This window comes from Phoca vitulina, unplaced genomic scaffold (assembly GCF_004348235.1).
Source record: "Phoca vitulina isolate PV1807 unplaced genomic scaffold, GSC_HSeal_1.0 scaffold18, whole genome shotgun sequence".
NCBI classification, from domain to species: Eukaryota; Metazoa; Chordata; class Mammalia; order Carnivora; family Phocidae; genus Phoca; species Phoca vitulina.
This window is the reverse complement of record NW_022589721.1, coordinates 6,210,177-6,231,626: the sequence shown is the minus strand read 5'-3', so window position 1 is coordinate 6,231,626 and position 21,450 is coordinate 6,210,177. Positions and strand designations below refer to the sequence as shown.

Genomic DNA, 21,450 nt, shown 5'->3' with positions numbered 1-21,450 from the left:
AATAAGTTAAAAAAATAAAGGAACCATGGAATCTCAAGAAGGAAGAAAGACTAGCATAAGCAAAAATATGGGTACATATAACAGGCTTTCCTTCTCATCTTGAGTTTTCTAAATTATGTTTGAGAGTTGAAGTAAAAATTATAAAACTGTCTGGGGTGCCTGGGTGGCTCAGTTGGTTAAGCAACTGACTCTTGGTTTCAGCTAGGGTAATCTCAGGATCCTGGGATTAAGTCAGGCTCCATGCTCAACACAGGGCCTGCTTGGGATTTTCTCCCTTTCTCTCTCCCTCCCCCTGTGCCCTCCTTCCAGCATGCTCTCTCTCTCTCTCTCTAAAATAAATAAATAAAATCTTTAAAAAATTATAAAACTGTCTGATGTGGTTGCAAATGTATGCAAATATTTAAGACAATTATATTATAAACAGAGGAGAGTAAAGGGACACAATGGGAAGGAAGGTTTTTATACTTTACTCTCATTGGTCAAATGATGACACCAGTAGACCGTGTTAAGTTAGGTAAATATAATGTAATACCTAGAGCAACCATTAAAAAGGTTATACAAAGACATTTTCAAAAACACTAAAGATATGGATATCCTAAAAAAAACCACTCAAATAACCCACAAAAGACAGGAAAAGAGAAACACAGAAATAAAACCAGAAAGAACAAAGAGAAAACAAAATAACATTTTTTTTTCCTACACCCATGAGAGTAATAGATGGGAGAATACAACCCCTTCCACATATTCTGGATCTCATTTCTGAGATCAGTTTCAGATCATGTGACATTGCACTCCCAGTGGCTGTGCGCTCTTATTATCTGACTGCTACACAAATACACTGAACACAACTCTCTAAGGCCAATTTAATCCATTCCAAGCTGCCTTCCCCACAGTTATTGCAGGAAAGATAAAATTGTTCTGGACCAGGCTTCCTCTGCCCTTGTACAATTCAATGGCCCCTGGACACACCCGGGGAGTTGCTCTGTCCTGGACTAACTCCATAGTCTAAGAAGTGCCTGGGAAGTATCTTTTATTTATTTATTTATTTTAATTGAATAGAGGTAAAGGAGTGGACATACATCAATTACAATGTAACTAAGTAAATCCAGAACAGTGTTCCTAGAATCCAAATTCTCAAAATGGTTAATTACAGTGTTCTTCTTTAAGAAGAAGAAGAAAAAGTTTAAATGACAAATGCTGTTAACATTGATATTGTCATTTGGTTGACAGAAAACATTAGTGAAATAACCCCTAGTGATTTTCCTGCGGTTGCCTGGCATTTGCAGCAATGACAGGCATAAACGCTTGGCTTTGTTGAGGAAGTTGGTACGTGGGATTTGGCAGATTTATATATTTACATTTAAGTAAGAAAGCACTTACTAAATATGTAGTAACAAGATAATAGTAGAGGGCCCCTCTAAATAAGACCATACTCAGAATCACAATCTCAGCTTGGGTGGTCTAGTATGATTGATCACATCGCTATTCCTTCAAACTCTTCAAAACTGATGGCTACTTAGTCTCTTAGTCACTTATTATTTGGAGTATCTTGATAACTGGTTATTTATACCACATTTAAGCTATTAACATCACTATGATAGAAGTCAAATTCTGTTCTTCAAAGATGTGACACTAACTTTAAGCAGATACTTGCAATGGCAGATTGAAATTCACAAACATTCTTCCCCTCCACAGTTCCAAGATACTGACAGGAGATTTTTTAAATTGGATAATTAAAGAGCATTTGAAACTAACTTCTTATAATCAGGCATATCAATTGCACTTTGATTTTTTTAAAAGTCATAGTCTTTTCCATTTTCTCCTACAGTTCTATTGAAACCCATTAAAACTAAGCAATATGAAAATCCTTCACACACACACAAAATAAGGTGAGTAGAGTTTGGAAACAAACATTTCCTTCCATCTATTTGAATTCCCAGCCTTTTACTTCCCAGTATGATTTTCAGGTACAACATAGAGATAGAAGGTAGAACTAAGACCTCAAAATTGGCTGTGGCATAGGGCTAAGTATCACTAGTGTTTATAGGAAGCCAACTTAAAAAAAATTAAAAAAAAGAATCCTATTTCCAAATGGTAAGACAAAAATATTTGGGTTTCTTTTAAGGAATTTTAGGTGTGTTTCCAGACCCTTACTTTTACTCTCTCTTCTTTGCCAATTTTTATCTAGGAAGGAGGGTGGCAGAAATGTTAACTCTTTGGTGGGCTGAGGAGAAAAAGCATTGACATATATATGCCCATATAACTAACATATATAGATCCACAGTTCCCACCTCCTGCACACCTGCTTTGTACACTTAGTTCCTTCTCTCTCTACTCCTTCAATACCATCCAAGGAAAAAGGTCTCTAAATAGATTGTTAAGAAAAGCAGTTATCATGGAAGAAATGTTCCATTCATCACAAGACTTAATGTGGGAGAGAAGACATAATGTGTTAGGAGCAAATGTGAATGACTTCACATTACTCAATACAGAATGACACAGACAGCAGCTGTTTGTGACAGATGAGGGCAAGGCTCTCAGGAATTTGGAAATACCGTACTAAAGAAGATAAGAGATTTTAATATAATCATTGCAGTTTATATTCTTGGACTCCCACAAATTTTTGTGAGAGATACAAGGAAATATTGAATTTCCTGTCCGTGCCCTGCTTATTTAAACCCCAACTTTGCCCTTGGGGTGGAGGGAAAGGTTACATAGACGACACTGAATGAAAGTCAATGAAGGTAAATGTGAAAGAGATGAAGAAATGACAAAGATCCAGAGTTTAGTTGTATCAGAGACATTTTTAATATATAAGTTAATATAATGCAAACAAAAGTAAATTTTTAGATATTTTTATTCACTTTATCCATTTCTATGCTGGCATTTGAATCTACAAGTATTCATTTTATTCCAACTGATTACAAGGTAAAGATGAATTTATGGATTTCTAGGTCTACACATCCTTATTTCCAGACTCTATATCATTAAGAGAGTACTTTGTTGCTTTTTCCAGAATTCATATTCAGGAAGCACCCTAATATTTAGTTAATATACCCCAAGAGCTTCTACGGATGTATGGCTCAAGATTCTGTATCAAAAATTCCCTTTGTCAGCAGTCCTTTTTATCTGTCCTCAATAGTATACAGTGTTTCTAGATGGCAAGTTCTATTCCGATGTAGAGCACGTACAGTCTATCATTTCTTTCTTTATATTCTTCCTGTAATGTTAATAGCTACAATTCTTTATAAAGCAAATTTGTTTCTTCTGTCAGGTACTAAACACAGGAAATGGGAAAACAAATAAAAAGTGAACATCCTGATGTAAATAAGATAGTCTAAGAAATGCAGAGGTTTTAGATTCTTATTAGGAGAGTTAGTCACCACACCCCTGATACCAGTGACTGGAAATAATAGATTATGTTATAAATTTTTTAAAAAGGAAATAATTCATCCAGAGATCATTTTTAAGGGTGTATGGTTTAAAGTAGAACCTAATTTTATTTTTCTGCTTAGAATGAGCCAATGTAGGTCTGAGATAGCTGTCTAGAATAGTGGCTAAGAGCATGGACACTGAATCTAAACTGCCTAGGTTGAAATCCCTGCTTGGGAATTGCAAATTTATCTAATCTCTCTGTGCCTGTGCCTCAGTTTTGTTGTTTGTAAAATGATGCTAAAGTTTTACCTATTTCATTTGGTTGGTATGAGCTTGAATCCGTATGTATTTCAACATTTGGAGCAGTGCTGGAACATAGTAAGTGTCCAATAAATATTGCTGGTTGTTATTGTTATTATTATATGTCAACATTATTTTTAAAATAATCTATTATTTCATAACTGATTTAAGTAGCTAATCTGTTGCTATCAATTTCCCATTTGTACATAGGCATGGTTTTAGAATGTCTATTCTATTATGATAGTCTATTTGTTCCTATGCTAGTGCTAGAATAATTTAACAATTATATATTTGTAATAAAACTTTATATCTTAAGGATATTATCTCATCTTTGCTTTTCTCTTCCAGATGGTTTTAAATATTCACTATCTAAATCTTACACCTTGGAATTTTATTTGACTTGCGTTAAATTGATAGGCTGGATTGGGAAGAAACATTACCTTTACAATGCTGTCTTCCCATTCAGAAACACGGTACATTTCTCCATTCATTCAGATATTCTTTTGTGTTCCCTAGAAGCATGTTTAACTATTTCTCTGTAGAAGTCTTACTCATTTTTGTTAGGCTTATTACCATTGTGTATGGTTTTGTATTTTCTGTTTAATAATTACTGGTAAAGAGGAAAGCTATTGATTTTTTAGGGTGTAATGTGCCACCATTTCAAATGAATTTTGTGGGGTTTTATTATAAACATTTTTATTATTGGTTGTTGAATTTATCAAATACTTTTTCTACATCTATTAAGATGATCATATGATTGGTCTCCTTTATTCTGTTAACACGTGAATTAGATTAATTTTCTAATGTTAAATCCATTTTTAGAGTTGGCTGATTTTGTATCCAGCCATCTTGCTAAATTTTTACTAGTTCTAATAATCTTCTGCTGATTCTTATATTTTACATAAATAATTACATCAATTCCTTTTCTAACCTTCATACTTATTCATTTTGACTTTTCTATTGCAATGTAAGAACTCCAGTATTATACTGAATATTAAAGAAAACTTAAAAATACCATTAAAAGTGTAAAAGAATACCACAAAGATACAGTATCAGGGAAGGATCTTAAGGAAGATATAAAAGCAAAAACCATGAAGGAGAAGTTTGATGATTTGATTATATCTGGTGACAGATCCAGAGAAAATATTTGCATTTGGCAAAAAATGTATAGACTATATAAGGATCTCCAGCAAATCAGCAAGAAAAAAATGAAAAACCCAATAGTAAAATTGGCAGCGAATATAAACACGCAATCTATACATAGAAAACCTAAGTGCCTGATATACAAATAAAGAAGTAGTCATCCTTATTGACAGAGAAATATTAAACTGAAACAACAATGAAATAGTACTTTTTACCCACAGTTTTGACAAAAATAAAATGCTGGGTAGTATCAAAGTAAGAAGTAAGATGTAGGGAAACCAAAATCTTCATGCAGACATATGTACTGGTATAGCCATACTGCAGAGAAAATTGGGAATAATTACAAAAATGACTATGTGTTTACTCTCAACCTAGATTATAATCTTATAATATAACCAGTGTCCCCCAACCCCAATAAAAACTTCTACTGATAAAGACATATATGAAAGATGTTCATTGCAGCATTGTGCTAGTTAGAAACAAACTAAATAAATATCCATTAATAGGGCAAAGAGATAAAACACACAGAATCAAAAAGAATGAACTTGTTTCACATACGTTGGCATAGATTTCAAAAACATAATGTTGAGTGAAAAAAGTAACAATGTATCAAATAAGACCATTTGTGTAAATTAAAAGCATATACCTAAAACAATACTACATATTGCTTATGGCTATACATATTTGCAAATAAATACACCAAAAAGGTAGTTTGTAATGATTCACATTAAAACACAAGAATAGGTGTCTATGGTAGGGAAAACAGATTTGGAAATGGGCAATACAGTGAACAATTAAATTATATGAAGAAATTATATATAAAAGGGAAGTTGGGCATGGATCATGATGATACTTGGCTATACACTGAGAATCGTCATCAGTTCAATTCTATAAATGTAGATCAAAAAACCTGAGAGGCAACAAGGAAGGGGGATGGGGAAAAATAAAGGAAAAAGGAAAATTAATAGCTATATTGAAGGCTCAGAATAATGCCAGAAAGAGGAAGGAAGGAGGGAAGGAAGGAAGGAAGGAAGGAAGGAAGGAAGGAAGGAAGGAAGGAAGGAAGGAAGGAAGGAAGGAAGGATGGAAGGAAGGAAGGAAGGATGGGAGGGAGGGAGGGAGGAAGAGGGGAAGAAAGGAAAGGAAAGGAGAGGAGAGGAGAGGGAAGGAGAGGGAAGGGAACAGAAAGGAAGGGAAGGGAAGAAGAAAGAAAATATTAGCTTTAGCTCTCAACCAGGGAGTGGGTTCTATAAGTAAACTTAAAGAATCTAATGGAACTATCACAGAAATTTAAAGAAGAACTGGTAGGAAAGTCAAGCACACACCCTTACAGTGAGAACTATCTGATACCCTCTACCCCCAACTACAGCTATTTTGCCAATTCTGAAAATATGGAGGTCTTTTCTGCCTAAGTAAACCTTTTGACACTCTATTAACTGGCTTTTTAAATGGATAAGCATACAAGTAGTGCTATATTTTAGGCAACGGTTCAAGTTTGTGAATCATGGGGATTTTCTAATTTCAGTCATCAGTAGCATTGTTTAGTGTAATTTGCACTAGTGTGACTGATATTTTCCCAGGAGGATGTTGTCCCACCCTATGGAAGCTCCCCTGAATCCTTTCTACTCCCAAGTAGAAAATCTGGTTGACTAAATTTTATTTCCCTACAGTCAGCTTTAGATTCATAATAGGAAAAATATTTATGCAACTGTGGTTAAACCTTTGGAAAACACACAACTGTGTAGAGGAAAAAGAATTTAAAAAGAGAAGTAGATGAAAGCAGCCTTGACTAGAGGGATAGGAAGAAGTTGAACTGGCTTTGTTAGGAGTCATGAAGAAACTAAATGCAGAGAGTCACAATGGCTTAACAATTTCATGCAGTCCTGAGAAATTAGAAGTTTTCAAGCCAGTAAGAGTTGTAATCCCAAATAAGGAGCATTCATGTGATCATTTTTTGGCCTTTGTGAGAGCTGTAATGATTATCTCTAAATGACCTAGACTGAAGGAAAGCCAGAAAATATTCTTGCCCATCCTAACCTGTATCATGCCCGTACTGTGGGCACCCATCAGGATGATCAAACTCTATAGTCTCTTTGGAAGTGGCACTAGGCAAAGTGAATCTTTCCTTCACTGATATTTACTTCAAGGTCCAGTTCCAAAGCCAGGGCCTTGATTTAGAGACTCTGAACTCTCCTCCCCTAAACTCCACATGCATATTTATGTGCACACAAACACCTAAATGGAAAAAAATCAAGGTTATATTAGGCCCACCCAGGTCCAGGGTGTGCTCTGAATCTCAAATGCCAGGTGCTTTAAAAGAAAGAGGTAAGGACTAAGAAAGAAAGGACCTAAAATCTGAGAAAGCCTTCCAACTTTGCCATTTCCTCAGCTCTGCATTGCCTCAGTTAATCCTCACCAACCACAACAATCCTGAATAGTACGTGTTATCATTATTATCCTTTCATAACAGATGAGGAACCAAAGCTCAGAGATAAAATGTCACGCTCATAATCAGAAAGCAAGTTACTGTCCACCCTCTTTTGGACTTCAGATGCTGTGCACTTTCTTCTGTGAAATGCTCAGAATATTCAATGGAGCAGAACCCAAAATTAAAATCATTTCTCCAGCAGTGATTACAGACTTCAAGTCAACCATCTCTGGCTCCCTTTTTGATGAACAACTAGATAGTAATTTTTAACTGATATTTTATTCACCAATTAAAAAAAGAGAAAGTTGCCCAGAAAATGTTTAGTTTTTCTAGGTCTAACCCATTTTGTGGTGTTTCCTTCCCAATTCTCAATGAAGACTTCTCATGCATTGTGGCTGCTCAATAATAGCCTTGATAGGGTGGCTTATTCAACAACACAGATTTTGCTTTGTTATAGGATAAAATAAAACAGCTGCCCACTGCCTCTGATCCCCAGGAAATCTTCCCCAAATTGCCTGGTTTAATTTACTTCATGATTTCTGAAATGTCTCCAGCTATTGATATTTTAGAGAGGTAGGAAGTATACTTGGAATATTTAAGAAGAATATCCCACAAAATTCAGACCTTGATCCTTGTCAAAGCAAACCCAACTACAATTTCACTTTCATATTCAAAGCAAGCTGAGCAGTTTGACTTCTACTTGCAGAGACCAAGAAACAATGAGGATTTTTATAGAAGAGAAGGTCCAGAACAGCTGTTCACATGTCTGTAACAGGAGCTCAGGAAATATTCCCACTCTGGGTCTTCTTTATAATCCAAACCTTCATGACTGCTAAAGTGTAAAAGCTCTGTCATTAGTCCTCCTTTGCTTGTGTCTTCCTCCTATTTTTTTCAGTCATCCACACAGGAGCAGTGTTTATTTGCAGCATCTGGAAATGAGGGAATTAGTAGGGAGGAGATAATTTGTGGGATGTGTAACAGGAACAACCCACTGTTCATGCTTCTATGATACATTTGTGTTTGGGCACTATAGTTTGTGCAGGCCAAATCCTTTTCCAGGAAATCTGGGCTTCACGCATAAGAAAAAAAACCTCAGGACACCCTATCTTCATTGCTAAAAAATCTTCTTTGGGGTAAACTTTCCTTTCTTCACCAGGGTGGTCTTCTTGGCCTCATTTGCCTCTTTCTTACCCCTTCCTGAAGAAGCAGTTCTCATCATCCAATTATTACATTCACTAGATTGTTGCTTGCTATGAAATGAAAACTCTTCCAACTCGCACTGAGTTCCAGTGAGTTAAACAATAGTTTATAATTCTCATAAGAGAACACAGAGGGGGGAGGTAGATAATTGGGTAATTATGGAAAACAGAGCCCAGAGAACCTCTCATGGCCCTCCAGTTGACATCGAAAACCTTTTTAGTAAACATAAACTAAGCCCTCTATGTTTCAGAGTTAATGAAGTAAAGTAACAGTTCTGCTACTCATTCTAAGATGAAAATAACACTCTAGTAACAGCTGTAGATACACAAACCCAGACTTCAGGGGAGTCTTGAGCCATACTTATAGAAGCATGGCAAAACTTGATGGAAAAAAAATACTGCATCTTTTATAGTCAAAGCATCTCACCTGTAAGTTCACAGAAATGCCAACTCTGGTTCAAAAAAATGATTAACAAAGCAGCTGCAGAATCACAGGCTTCAAGTCACACACTTGAATCACTCAAGTACATTGAAAAAACAAATAAATACTAACTGAGATTCTACAACATATTCAGCACTGTACAGACAGGGAGAAAAAGAATCAGTGATATGCTGTATGCCCTCACCTACATGGAGTAAAAAGAACCATGAAACTACTACAAAGGATATTTACCACACTTGGTGTAGAAGATCAACACCATGGCAAATTTTCTAAGAATGAGATAAGAACTGAGCTGAGCCTTGAAGGATAAACAGAGGGGTGCGCATTCTTGGTGATGGGGAAAAATGGGAAAGTACAGGCAAAACTAAACTGAATTCAATTACTCAGAAAGTATGCACTGAGCATCATTATCACCAAGCAGTATAGTAGTCATAAAACTTCAATCTACCTTTCCTTTGTCCTGGAAGTTTGTCAGAAGAAACCAATGCTCAGTCTTTTCATGATGACTTTCAGTGAGTCATGGAACTCTTATTTAAACTTCTCTTTTTGCCCCACTATTTTAGTGTACATAACAAAAATATAGCTGAAACGCTGATTGCCATATTCAATGGCACAAATAAAGTTAATTCAAAAGATTCAAATTCAATTCAAAAATATTTTATTTTAAATCCTCCACCTGCAGGTACAATAGTTTCAGTAGAGTGAGGTAAATATTCTGATTCTGGAGTAGGCAGAATGGATTAGTATTAAATTTTGTATATGAATCTATATACTAAAGGGAAAAAGATTCAACATAACTCAGGTTTACAAACTGAGTGCTTTTCTTTCTTTTTTTTCCCCAAACTGAGTTCTTAAGAAACTTGAGAATTCACAGGCATATATTCATTTCTGTAAATGTTTAAATGGAACTTAATTTTATAAATATCATTTGAACAATTTTTTAAATTATAGTAAAAATCCATTTATTATACACCAGATTTTGAAACATGTAAGACCAGCAATCCTAAACTTGCTGGACTGAATTATATATATCCAAGGTAGAATTCTTTCATAGGACATTTTTTGTGGAAAGAGCTTTCACTGAATTACACTACTTGTCCAATAGATTCTCTATGTCATTGCAATAGTTAACATTTATGGGGCTGTTTACCAAATGCTTTTGCTAATACTTATGCTAAGCATTTTATATGAGATGATTCAATGCTCACAAGAATCCGATGAAATACACACTATTAACCCCATTTTGTGATGGGATAAATGAAGCTTAGGAGACAACAAACAGCCTAAAGCCACAAAGTTAGTAAATAGTGAAGCCAGGAATAGCACCTACAGAGTCTGACAGCAGAGCCCAAGCTCTTGGTCACTAACCCAGTATTGCCCCTAGAGATATTTATATGGCAAAATCTGGCAAATTTGGCACCAACTAAATGAATATCATAAATTCTTACAGTCAATGGTAATAGAATGATGTCTTTCCCCTCCTCCTCACTTATCTATCTATAAATAATATATATAGATTGGCTACAAGCAGTTTTGGTATTTTTCACATAACAAATTGCTTTTCATACTCAGAGATGCTCAGAGCATTTTGACTCTCATGTACACTGTTTATCATATACAAGAATTATAAAGAAAGAAGAGGAATTCTTTTAAGTGGTACCTTATTGATAATTCTTCATTCTTTAGCTAAACATTTATTTTCATGTTATTGATAATCAAGATTTTTTTTCTCATTGTTGAAAAGATGAGACATTTTGAGGGTGTACTCAACTGTAAAATCCCCAATATGGAAAATTCTTGATAAAATAACAATGTGGAAATTACAGCTTTAAAGCAAAATAAAAGAGCCTCATGTCAATTGCTTTCAGGTCACTTCGACTAATGAAAATGCCTTGATTTTAGTCCAGCCAGGATATATCACTGGCAGCTTCAAAATTAATTTACTTTTTTCCACAAAGCTTTAACTTATCACCTTCCAAAATCTACTGTCTGGAGAATCAAGAATGCAAACTGTATTCCATATCCCTTACACCTCAAGTTTATCTCTTCCGTTTAGATGATGTGACATTCTGCCAAAATTGTAGGACTTACTAAATGCATTTTCAGCAGCCCAGGTTCAAGTAGCTAATTTTCTCTAAGAGGTTTTCTGTTTTTCCTGACATCAGACATCAGCAAGACATCCTTATATAAACATTAACTGTTAAGGAGAGTTTTCAGATTTCAATGACATCATTTTTATGTATTACTTGGAAGGTTTTGTTTATTATTGAAAATCATTTTATTTTTATTCTGATAACCAGACACATGATTAAGTATCCAATTCATAGTAAAAAATGGATGATACTTATTATGTTTTACTTTCACAAAACTAGATCTTTGAAGGATTTATCTGTCCCTAAATGGAATGCCTTTGTGTTCTCACCTTGAAAAGGTGTTAAGAGTATGGCCATAAGTCCTGGCTTTAATTTACTTTGAGTTCCACAGACCTCCCAGGAATATCAAAATGTGATCTTTAAATTATTAACCCACTGTGGGCAGAAATGTGGTTTTGAACAGACATAAGGCCTATAAAGGGAAGCCACTGTAGGACTTGGAATTTATAAACTCAAAAGATCCAATAGAACTCAAAAATATATGAACTTATTTTTGCTCAGGGCTAGTGGTATATTTCCACTTCAACATTAGGTCAGTGTGGCAGGGGCAGTACCTGTTAGATTCACTAGCCATTTATCTCTTGTACCCTTCTTTTTGCACCTCTTATTTTGTGATCTCTCATCTTACAGTTAATTTCAGATCTCTTATCCTACAAGGAATTCTCTCAGTACATGATGCCTACCCAGGACAACTGGACCTACCATTTACTTCCTGTGCTTGGTAACAGATAAGAGTACAGGCTTTGATTCAAATGAGAAAAGTGCAAGCTTTTAGCAAAATGACTTCCCCTTTCAAACTCATTCCAAAAAAAAATTTTTTTTAAAGTTTGTCATGATAGGGAATGTATTTTAGAGCTCAAGGGGTAAGGAAAGTCAAAACCAGAGAGTGGGGCAAAATCCCATTGCTCTTTTCTCTATCTCTCCACCCACCAATGGACCTCAGACACAGATGCAGTAATGAAAAGTGGGCAGCAAAGCTAAATAAAGTTCCAGCTTTATAGCCAGAAAACCAGCAATGGAAACATCAGGAAACTAAAAAGTTCTGGGGTCAGGAAGGAGCCTGAGAAAGTAACATCACAAAACTATTTATGAACCCCTGGACTCACCCCCAAATTGCACATGAATGGATCAGATCTTAAACAGCATAACAGAGATGCTGAGAACTGAACTAAGAGATAAATCCTGGACTACCCATTGAATGAATGGTGTGTACATGGGACATATCAGAGTAGTATGGCAAAGGCTTTGAAAATAAAACTGATGTTGAAACCACAATCCACAGAAGATTGGTCAGAACTTGTGACCTACACTACTTGGGTCATTTGTCTGTTAAAACAAAAATATCAACATTCTCCATAGGATTTAAACAAGGCCAAGAGTCTCATGTTACATTCAAAATATCCAGAATGCAACCTAAAAGTATTTGGCATATAAAGAACTAGTAATACTTCAACATGCATGGCAAATGACAATCAACAGAAGGCAACATTGAAACAACACAGGTATTGGAATTATTGGACAAAGGCCTTATATCAGCTATTATAAAAATGTTCCTAGAAAAAAAAGAAAAAAAATGAAAAATGAAAAATCTCAGCAAGAACAGAAGTTATACAAAAGAACTATATAGAAATTTTAGAACTGTGAAAACCAATAACCAAAATTTAAAATTTACTGTGAAGGCTGAACAGCAGATTGGAGATGATAAAGAAAAGAATAAGTAAACTTGGAAGATAGATCTATAGATATTTTCCCAACTGAAAAAGGAAAAAATTGGGAAAAAAAGTAACAGACCCTCAAGGATTTATACTAATTATCAAAAGTTCTAATATTTAGTCATTGGAGTCCCAGAAGAACAAGAAAAAGAATCCAATGCTTAAAAAACTTCGAAGATATAATGACTCAAAACTTCCAAAATATGGTGAAATACATAAACCTACAGATTCAAAAATCCCAGTGAATCCCAAACAGGAGAAACTCAAAGAAATCCAAGAAACAACATAAACTGCTAAAAATTAAAACAAGATTTTTGAAAGTAATCAGAGTAAATGACACATTATTCATGACGAATAATTCAAATTCATCAGAAAACATGGAGGCCAGGGGCATGCCTGGATGGCTCAGTCAGTTGAGTGTCCAACTCTTGGCTTTAGCTCAGGTCATGATTTCAGGGTCATTGGATCAAGCCCCACATTGGGCTCTGTCCTCGGCATGGAGTCTGCTTGTCCTTCTCCCTCTGCTCCTCCCCTGCTCACTATCTCTGTCTCTCTCTCTCTAAAATAAATAAATAAAATTATGTGGTTCATATATACAATGGAATAGTACTCAGCCATCAGAAAGGATGAATACCCACCATTTGTATCGACATGGATGGAACTGGAGGGGATTATGCCAAGTGAAATCAGTCAAGCAGAGAAAGACAATTATCATATGGTTTCACTCATATGTGGAACATAAGGAATAGTGTGGAGGACCACAGGGGAAGGGAGGGAAAACTGAATGGGAAGAAATCAGAGAGGGAGACAAACCATGAGAGACTTTGGACCCTGGGAACAAAACTGAGGGTTACAGAAGGGAGGGTTGGGGGGGTAACCGGGTGATGGGTATTAAGGAGGGCACATGTGGTGATGAGCACTGGGTTTTATACGCAACTAATGAATCACTGAACGCTACATCAAAAAACTAAAGATGTACTATATGTTGGCTAATTGAACATAATAAAAAAAAAAAAAAAAGGAAAAAGATAAGAAAACATGGAGGCCAGAAGCAAGTTAAACAACATTTTCAAAGAGCTGAAAAATTGTCAGCCCAGCACAGTATATACAATGAAAATATCCTTTAGGAATGAAGGTGAAATAAAGACTTTATTAGAAAAAGGAAAACTAAGAGAATACATTTTCAGGAGACCTGCACTGAAATAAAAAAGGATTTTTTTTTGACAAAAAGAAAATGATAGCAGAAGGAAATTGGAATGTTAGAAATAAAGGAAGAACAATAGAATTGGTAAATATCTGTGTAAATATAATATTCTTCCCTGTAAATGTTATTCTTTCTTCTCATGGTCTTTAAATTATTGTTTTAGGCAGCCTTTTTAAATGACTCCAAGGGTCATCCCTCCTCCATGATATTCATGCCTTTCTGTAATTCCCTCTCCTTGAATGTGGGCTAGACTTAGTAACTTGATTCTAACAAATATGGAAGTGATGGAATGTCACTTCTGTGATTGGAGTATCAAAGACTGTGACCCGCAGCTTTTTTCCCTCAGCTGTACCATTTTGCATTCCCATCAGCAATGCATTAGAGTTCCAGTTTCTCCACATCCTCACCAGTACTTGAAATTGTCAGTATTTAAAATTTCAGCCATTCTAATAGGTGTCTATCTCATTTTAGTTTTAAAACCAAGATACAAAATGGTATAGCTGCCTGGTAAACAGTTTGGCAGTGTCTTATAAAGTTAAATACAATATGGTCCAGTAATCCTACTCCTGGTTATCACTATAAAGAAAGGAAACTTAAGTTTATAAGAAACCTATACATGAATGTTTATATCAGCTCTTGTCATAACTGCCAACAATTGGAAGTAATTGTCCATGAACAGATAAATGGATAAATGCATTGTGGTACATTTATATAATGGAATATTACTCAGAAATAAAAAGTAATGAATTATTGACACATGCAACAATATGGATGAATTTCAAAGGCACCTACTCTCAGGTAAAAGAAGCCAGCCTCAAAAAGTTATGCACTGTGGGACTCCATTTATATGGCATTCTCAAAAAGGTAAAACTGCAGGGACAGGGAATAGCTTAGTGGTCGCCAAAGGTTAGGTGAGGAAAGGGTGCAAATAGCATGAAGAAGATTCCTAGGGTGATGAAATGGTTCTGTATCCTGATTAGAGTGGTAGTTACAGAATCTATACATGTGTTTAAATTCATAGAACTGCACGGCAAAACGAAGTCAGTATTATTATATATTCATTTAAATAATTTTTTAATTAAAAAAATTATAGTGGAGACAGGAAGATAGCAGTGGAGTAGGAGGATCCTAGGTGCACTTTGTCTCATGAATAAAACTAGATAACTATAAAATAATCTTAAATACCCCCAGAAATCAACCTGAAGACCAACAGAACAAACTCCACAACTAAAGGGAGAGAGGAGGCCACATCAAAGAAGATAGGAAGTACAGAGACGTGATTCAGGGGAGAAATGGATCCTGGCTGCTCTGCTGTGGAAGGCAGGGAGCCAGGCACAAAGAAGGGAGAGATAGGCGGAGACAGAGAAGAGACAGAGATAGAGATAGAGAAAGAGAAGCACACAGAAGACCGCACAAGGAGAATGTTTCCCCTTAGCCACTGGCTTGGAAAACGAGACAGGCTGAATTTCATGAGTTCTTGCAACCAGCAGGGCTTACTGCCAGGAGTTTTAAAGGTCAGCGGGCTTGGCTGGGATAGAGTCCCCAGGGTATTGCGCTCCTCTTGGAGAGAAGGCAGGGAAACAACCCAGGGGCATATAGCATGGAAACAGTGATCTGAAGAGTACCTGGGGCACACAGTGGGGAAATTATTTGCTCTTCTTGGAGCTTGTCCCTGAGAGGAAGCTTTCACAGAGACACCTCTCTTAGAACAAAGTAGGGGACCAGTGTCATTTCCCTCCCCCACCCCTCTGCAGAAACACAGAGCCACCTGTGGGAAGCAGCCTAATTGGCTTACACTAAGCCCCACCCCAGTTCCAATGGAACTGCCTTTCTCAGCTCCACTTGCCTCAGTCCCAGTGCAGTGTGCTACTCCCCAAGAAGACCAGCACAAACCCCTGCCCACACTACATCTCCTGACCAAGAGAGTTTTGCAGGACCTCAGTTCCCATGGAGGTGGTGACAGGTCTCATTTCACAAGCAGACAAAATCACACCTAGTTAAAACTCAGTACATTCAGGCCAGGGACCAAACACTGCCCGTGGCAGGTAAGGAGAGCCTCTGCAGATGACTGGCCTGGAAGACAGAATAGCCAGAATACAACAACAGAGCACACTCACCTCACACTGGAGGTACTCCCTGAAGCATCAGGCCCTGGGCATTACGGGACCCCTTCTTTCAGGAGCAGGAGACATAACCGGCTTTTCTAACACAGAGAAGAATACAGAGACTTAGACAAAATGTAAAGACTTGGCTTTAATTTAGTTCTCTTTCTTTTTGCTTTTCTTCTTTTTTTCTGTTTGGTTCAGGGGCAAGAAAAAATTTGCCCTAAGAAATGGTAAGTTTTGCTTTTCCTAAATAGGAAGGAAGAAGAAAAAAGAAAGCCCAACTGGTTTAAAACCTAACCAAACTCTTTTTTTTTTTTTTTTTTTTTTAAGATTTTAGTTATTTGAGAGAGAGAGCATGCATGCCTGTGCAAATGTCAGCAGGAAGAGGGGCAGAGGGGGAGGGAGGGAGAGAATTTCAAGTAGACTCCATGCTAAGCATAGAGCCCAGTGTGGGGCTCGATCTTATGACCCTGAGATCATGAACTGAGCCGAAACCAAGAGTTGGACACTTAACCCACTGAGCCATCCAGCCGCCCCTAACCAAACTCTTCAAGAGGTTTTATTTTTCCTCCACACTATTCTGATTTCTCACCTACTGCTCACTCCTCAACCTCAACAATTGTTTCTACCTTCATCACTTTACCAAAAGAGATCTTATTAAGGTCATTAATTTATTCCATGTCACAAATTTACGGACATGTTTCAGTCCTCATCTATAACATACGTGTTAATCACCTCTTCTTTTGAAATAGTTTCTTACCACAGCTACTTGGTTTTACTCTATCTCTAGTCACTCCTATATTTACTTTGCAAGCTCATCCCCATTCACCCAGCTACCAAACATTAAACTTCCAAAAGCCTGGGTAGTAGACAAACTTTCTGTCTTACCCATTATGCTTTTCTGAGAAAATCACATCCAGGTCCATGGCTTTAATCACCATATACACTATGATCACCCTCTATATTCATATCTCTAGTCCAGGACTATTCTCTGAGTTTTAGATCTTTATTTTCAACTTCCCATCCTAAACCTTCATTTGGAAGTCTAAAACTCAACATATCTAAATTTGGTACATTCAAATTCAACATATATAAAAACCAAGGTATTGATTTTTCCCCTAAAATTTTATTCTACTTCTGTTTCCCCTATCTCAATGAACCTGACAGAACTAAGAGTTCTATCTAAACTGTCCTCACCTTACCACTTATATCCAGTCCATCACAAAGTCCTACTGATTTCACTTCCAACTCAAATCCACTGACTTTTCACCCTCTTGATTATTACTAGTTTACTCTAAGATCACCATCTTTCACCTAAACTACTGCAGTAGCCTCCTAACTGATCTCCCTGCATTCATCTAGCCTTCTCTAATCTAATCTATGCACTGCAGCCAGCGTGATCTTTTCAAAATGCAAATGTAGTTATTTCCCAGCCACTATTCCCAGCCACCCACCTCCCATCTAACTGAGCCCAAGATTGTCAGCAGACACAAACTGGTCCAGGCAACTGTGACTGCATGTATTTGTGGGTGGGAGTAAAAGAGAAATATCTACATAAGCAAGTCTGAAAATATGTCTGATTGTGTATGCCTAATCACATTTAAAAGCCTCCCAAAAAGTCTGTAGGCTTGTTCACCATTTGAAATCATTTATGCCTTCCCATAGTGAATGTCAAGTTTTTTGCATGGTAAAAGTCTTTATCAATTTCCATTTTTATTTTTCTCTCTTCATGACATATCGAAAGCATATAATGTGAATTTCAGAGGTCTTTGCCATTTGAAAGGCAGAATGGTAGAGCAGAAAAAGCTTGGATTAGAGAGTCAAACAGATATGAATTTAAATCACAGCTCTGAAACTTATTATTAGAGCTCAATTCCTTATTTTGAAATGAGACTCACAGATTTGTTTGCTTGTTTTGTTTTTTTGTCTATTTTTAGAATTTGATGAGCTCATCTATGCAAAAATTCAAACACACCATCTGACATGCAGTAGGTGGCCACTGAATGTTTGTTCCTTCCACCAGAATAAGTGGTGCCAAAATATTTTAGTCAAAAGAAAATCCCCAGATCATTTGTAAATTTTCCCATAGTTTAAGTTTGCTTCATAGACAGTTGGAAGAGAGTGTTGAGTTGAAATTTTTTTATTCATTTTAACTAACATGTATTAAGCACTTCCTATATGCTTGGCTTCAAGCTATGCAATTTACATTCATTTTAATCACCACAAATGCCCTGTGATATAACATACTCTTCCATTTTATAACTAAAAAGTGCCAGAGCTCAAATTTGAACTCAGTTCAAATTGTGATCTTTTATCTATAGGATTCTGATCTCTCTCATTGAAAGACCCACTACAGAAAATTTAAAGGAGAATGGCTGCCTTTGATCATCTACTTTCATTAGGGACCTATAGAACACTTCATTTTGTCAAAATCCAGAGTTAGAAACCCAATCATACGAACTTCTTTACATGAAGCAATTTCACTTCATTACATTACATGGCAATTCTAAGAGTAGAGACCTAAAATGCACTTTATTTTTCCATGTTTGATATTATCCAAATAATCTTTCTGTAATTATAGCATTTAATACCTTTTTCTGGCAGTATTAAATACCAATACCCTAAAGGATTATTTATGTGGTATTAAAGATAGGAATTTGGCAAGAAGAGAGAAATTTAATTATGATCTTTATAGAATCAAGAATAGTTTAGAGACCTGACTTTGACAGCATTGTGTATGAAAGTATGTAAGCCTCTATCTTTGACAACAGTGATAGGTTTTCAAACAAAGTATCTCTGAAAGGAAAATCTGAACCCCAGAGAATAATGTATCAGGACTTTGCACCCGGAATAGCTATGCAACATGATATGCACTAAGTTCATATATAAGGAAACATTTATTTTTCCCCAAGGCTGACTAAGGGTTGAAATCTATCCCATAAGGGAGTTCTATGGCAGTACCCAAAGAAAAACACATGTCTGTCTAACAGTCCCAAAAGAAATCCATAGGAAAATATGAGAGATGTGTCTGAAACACTAGTTCACAAATCTGACCGTATTTCATAGTATTGGTGGAAGTTTGAATTTAAGAACGAGTATGAAAACAAGAGTACCTATAGTCAAATAGAGTCATTGCTTTGCTTTGTTGGTTCTTGATAACCCTGAACTGCAGTTCTATGAAATCTAGTATGATAGAATCTATGAATGTTTTGTGTAAGTATATCCTAGATAATCTGACAGCAATGACTTTTTCTAGCTGACGAGTCTCAGCTTGCCTTTGATCACATCATTTTATCATTTGAAATAGTGAAGATATACTAAAGTATACTTAATAATCTTGTACAATGCTGAGTATATGGTAGGTGCTCAATGGAATACTGATCTATTGACCAGTATCTCTTAGAGTGCTAATGATGTTTTTAAGAGGCCAAAGTTTAGCTAATAAACTTCTTTTTCTCTTTCTTATACTCTCAAATGACCGACTAGCTTTCATCTTCAGAGCAATCTGTAGCCAAAGTATCAACAAATCCAATTTAAAGAGACACTTAAGAGCACAGAAAATGTAAAGAGTGATGAACTTCAAGAAAAAGAGCCATCATTTTTAAAAAAAAAAAATCAGTCATACTGAAACTTTCTAATAAAATATCTCTGCAGATAATTTTGAAATAATTAGAAATGGTAAGAGAGAGTTAGATAGAGCTGCTTAATTCAATTTCTACATAATAGAAAGGCCCAACCTCACAAAATAAAATAGCATAACCTTGTGTTGATGCGGCAGATACATCTTAAGGTGACCCCAATTAGTCAATGCCTTGTATAATCCGTCCCCTTCAGTGTGGGAGGAATCTGTGACTTGCTTCTAACAGAAAATGTTAAAGGTATTAGGATGTCACTGCTTTGATTTGATTGTTGTATAGTTAAGGTAATGGGATACTGTTATTCCCATGATTACATTATGTTATTGTATTAGTTTTCTACTACTGCCATAACAAAGTCCCACAAATTTGGTGGCTTAGAACAACAGGAATTTATTCTCTCATAGTTGGAGACACTAGAAGTCTACAATCAAGTGGTCTGTAGGTCCAAACCCTCTCTAAAATCTCTAGAAGGGGGATCTTTCCTTGACTCTTCCAGCTTCTAGTAGTTGCCAGCAATCCTTAGTGTTTCTTGTCCTGTAGCACCCTAAATCCAATCTCTGGCTCTGTTGTCAAATGACCGTCTTCCCTCTGTGTGTCTCTGTGCCTCTATTTTCTTATAAGGATACCAGTCATTAGATTAGGGCCAACTTCACTCCAGTATGACCTCATCTTAATTTGACTAATTACATCTGCAAAGACCTTATTTCTAATATGGTCACAATGTGAGGTTCTAGGTCAATATGAATTTGGAGGGGGAGGGACACCATTTAACCCACTACATCTTAGCGGACAGCAGGGAGAGACTATTTCTTGTTGGCTTGAAGAAGTGAGTTTCAAGGTTTTGAGAAGGCTTATGAGGGAGCCACAGGGCAAGAAATTGCAGGCAACCTCTAGGAGCTGAGAGCTTCTTGCTCTTAGCTGAGAGCCAACAAGAAAATAGGGCCCTCATTCTATAATCACGAGGAAATGGATTCTGCCAACAACATGAGCTTGGAAGAAGACCAAGCCCCAGAAATGAATGTACCCCACTGACACCTTGACTGCAGCCTTGTGATGAGACGCTGAGCAGAACACCCAGCTAAACCATGCTAAGAACTCCTACACCATGGAAATCATGAGATAATAAATGTGTCTTATTCTAAGCCATACAATTTGTGGTAATTTGTTACACAGCAATAGAAAACTAATAGAAAAACTACAATTGGTATAGTGCTTTAAAGGTTTCATTCACTGTACCTCATTTATATTTGCCCAAGCCAAATCCAAAGGTATTTCTTTCAGTTCTGAATTATATACACCACCAGCATTTAACTGTATTCACATGTATCATCAGGATTGACATATAAAACATAAGTGTGCTTACAAAATCATAGAATTTTGGTACTCAGAAGAACCTTGGGGAGCATACATTTCAATCATTTCATTATACAAATGAAGAAACTGAGCCCTGGATATAGAAATTGACTCTTGATCACAAAGGTACCAAGTAGAAAAGGCAAACATGAATTCAGGTCTCCTGGGATCCAGTCCAATATTTTTTCAATATTATAGATCATCAGCAACTCACTCGGATCCTAATGGCAAATAAAAGAAAAGCTAAAATTACGAAAGAAATTGAGGAAGACACAAAGAGATGGGAAAACATTCCATGCTCATGGATTGCAAGAATAAACATTGTTAAAATGTCTATGCTGCCCAGAGCAATTTACACATTCAATGCAATCGCTATCAATATACCATCAACATTTTTC

General features: G+C 36.3%; 1 long non-coding RNA gene across 1 annotated transcript in view; it reads right to left on the bottom strand.

Moving 5' to 3' along the window:
• LOC116639491 overlaps nt 1–21,450 on the bottom strand; it is a 182,570-nt gene that overhangs the window by 125,310 nt on the left and 35,810 nt on the right. Inside the window, exon 4 of the long non-coding RNA XR_004300854.1 lies at nt 16,074–16,159. This is a non-coding gene — a long non-coding RNA (uncharacterized LOC116639491). The remainder of the gene's footprint in view (nt 1–16,073; nt 16,160–21,450) is intronic.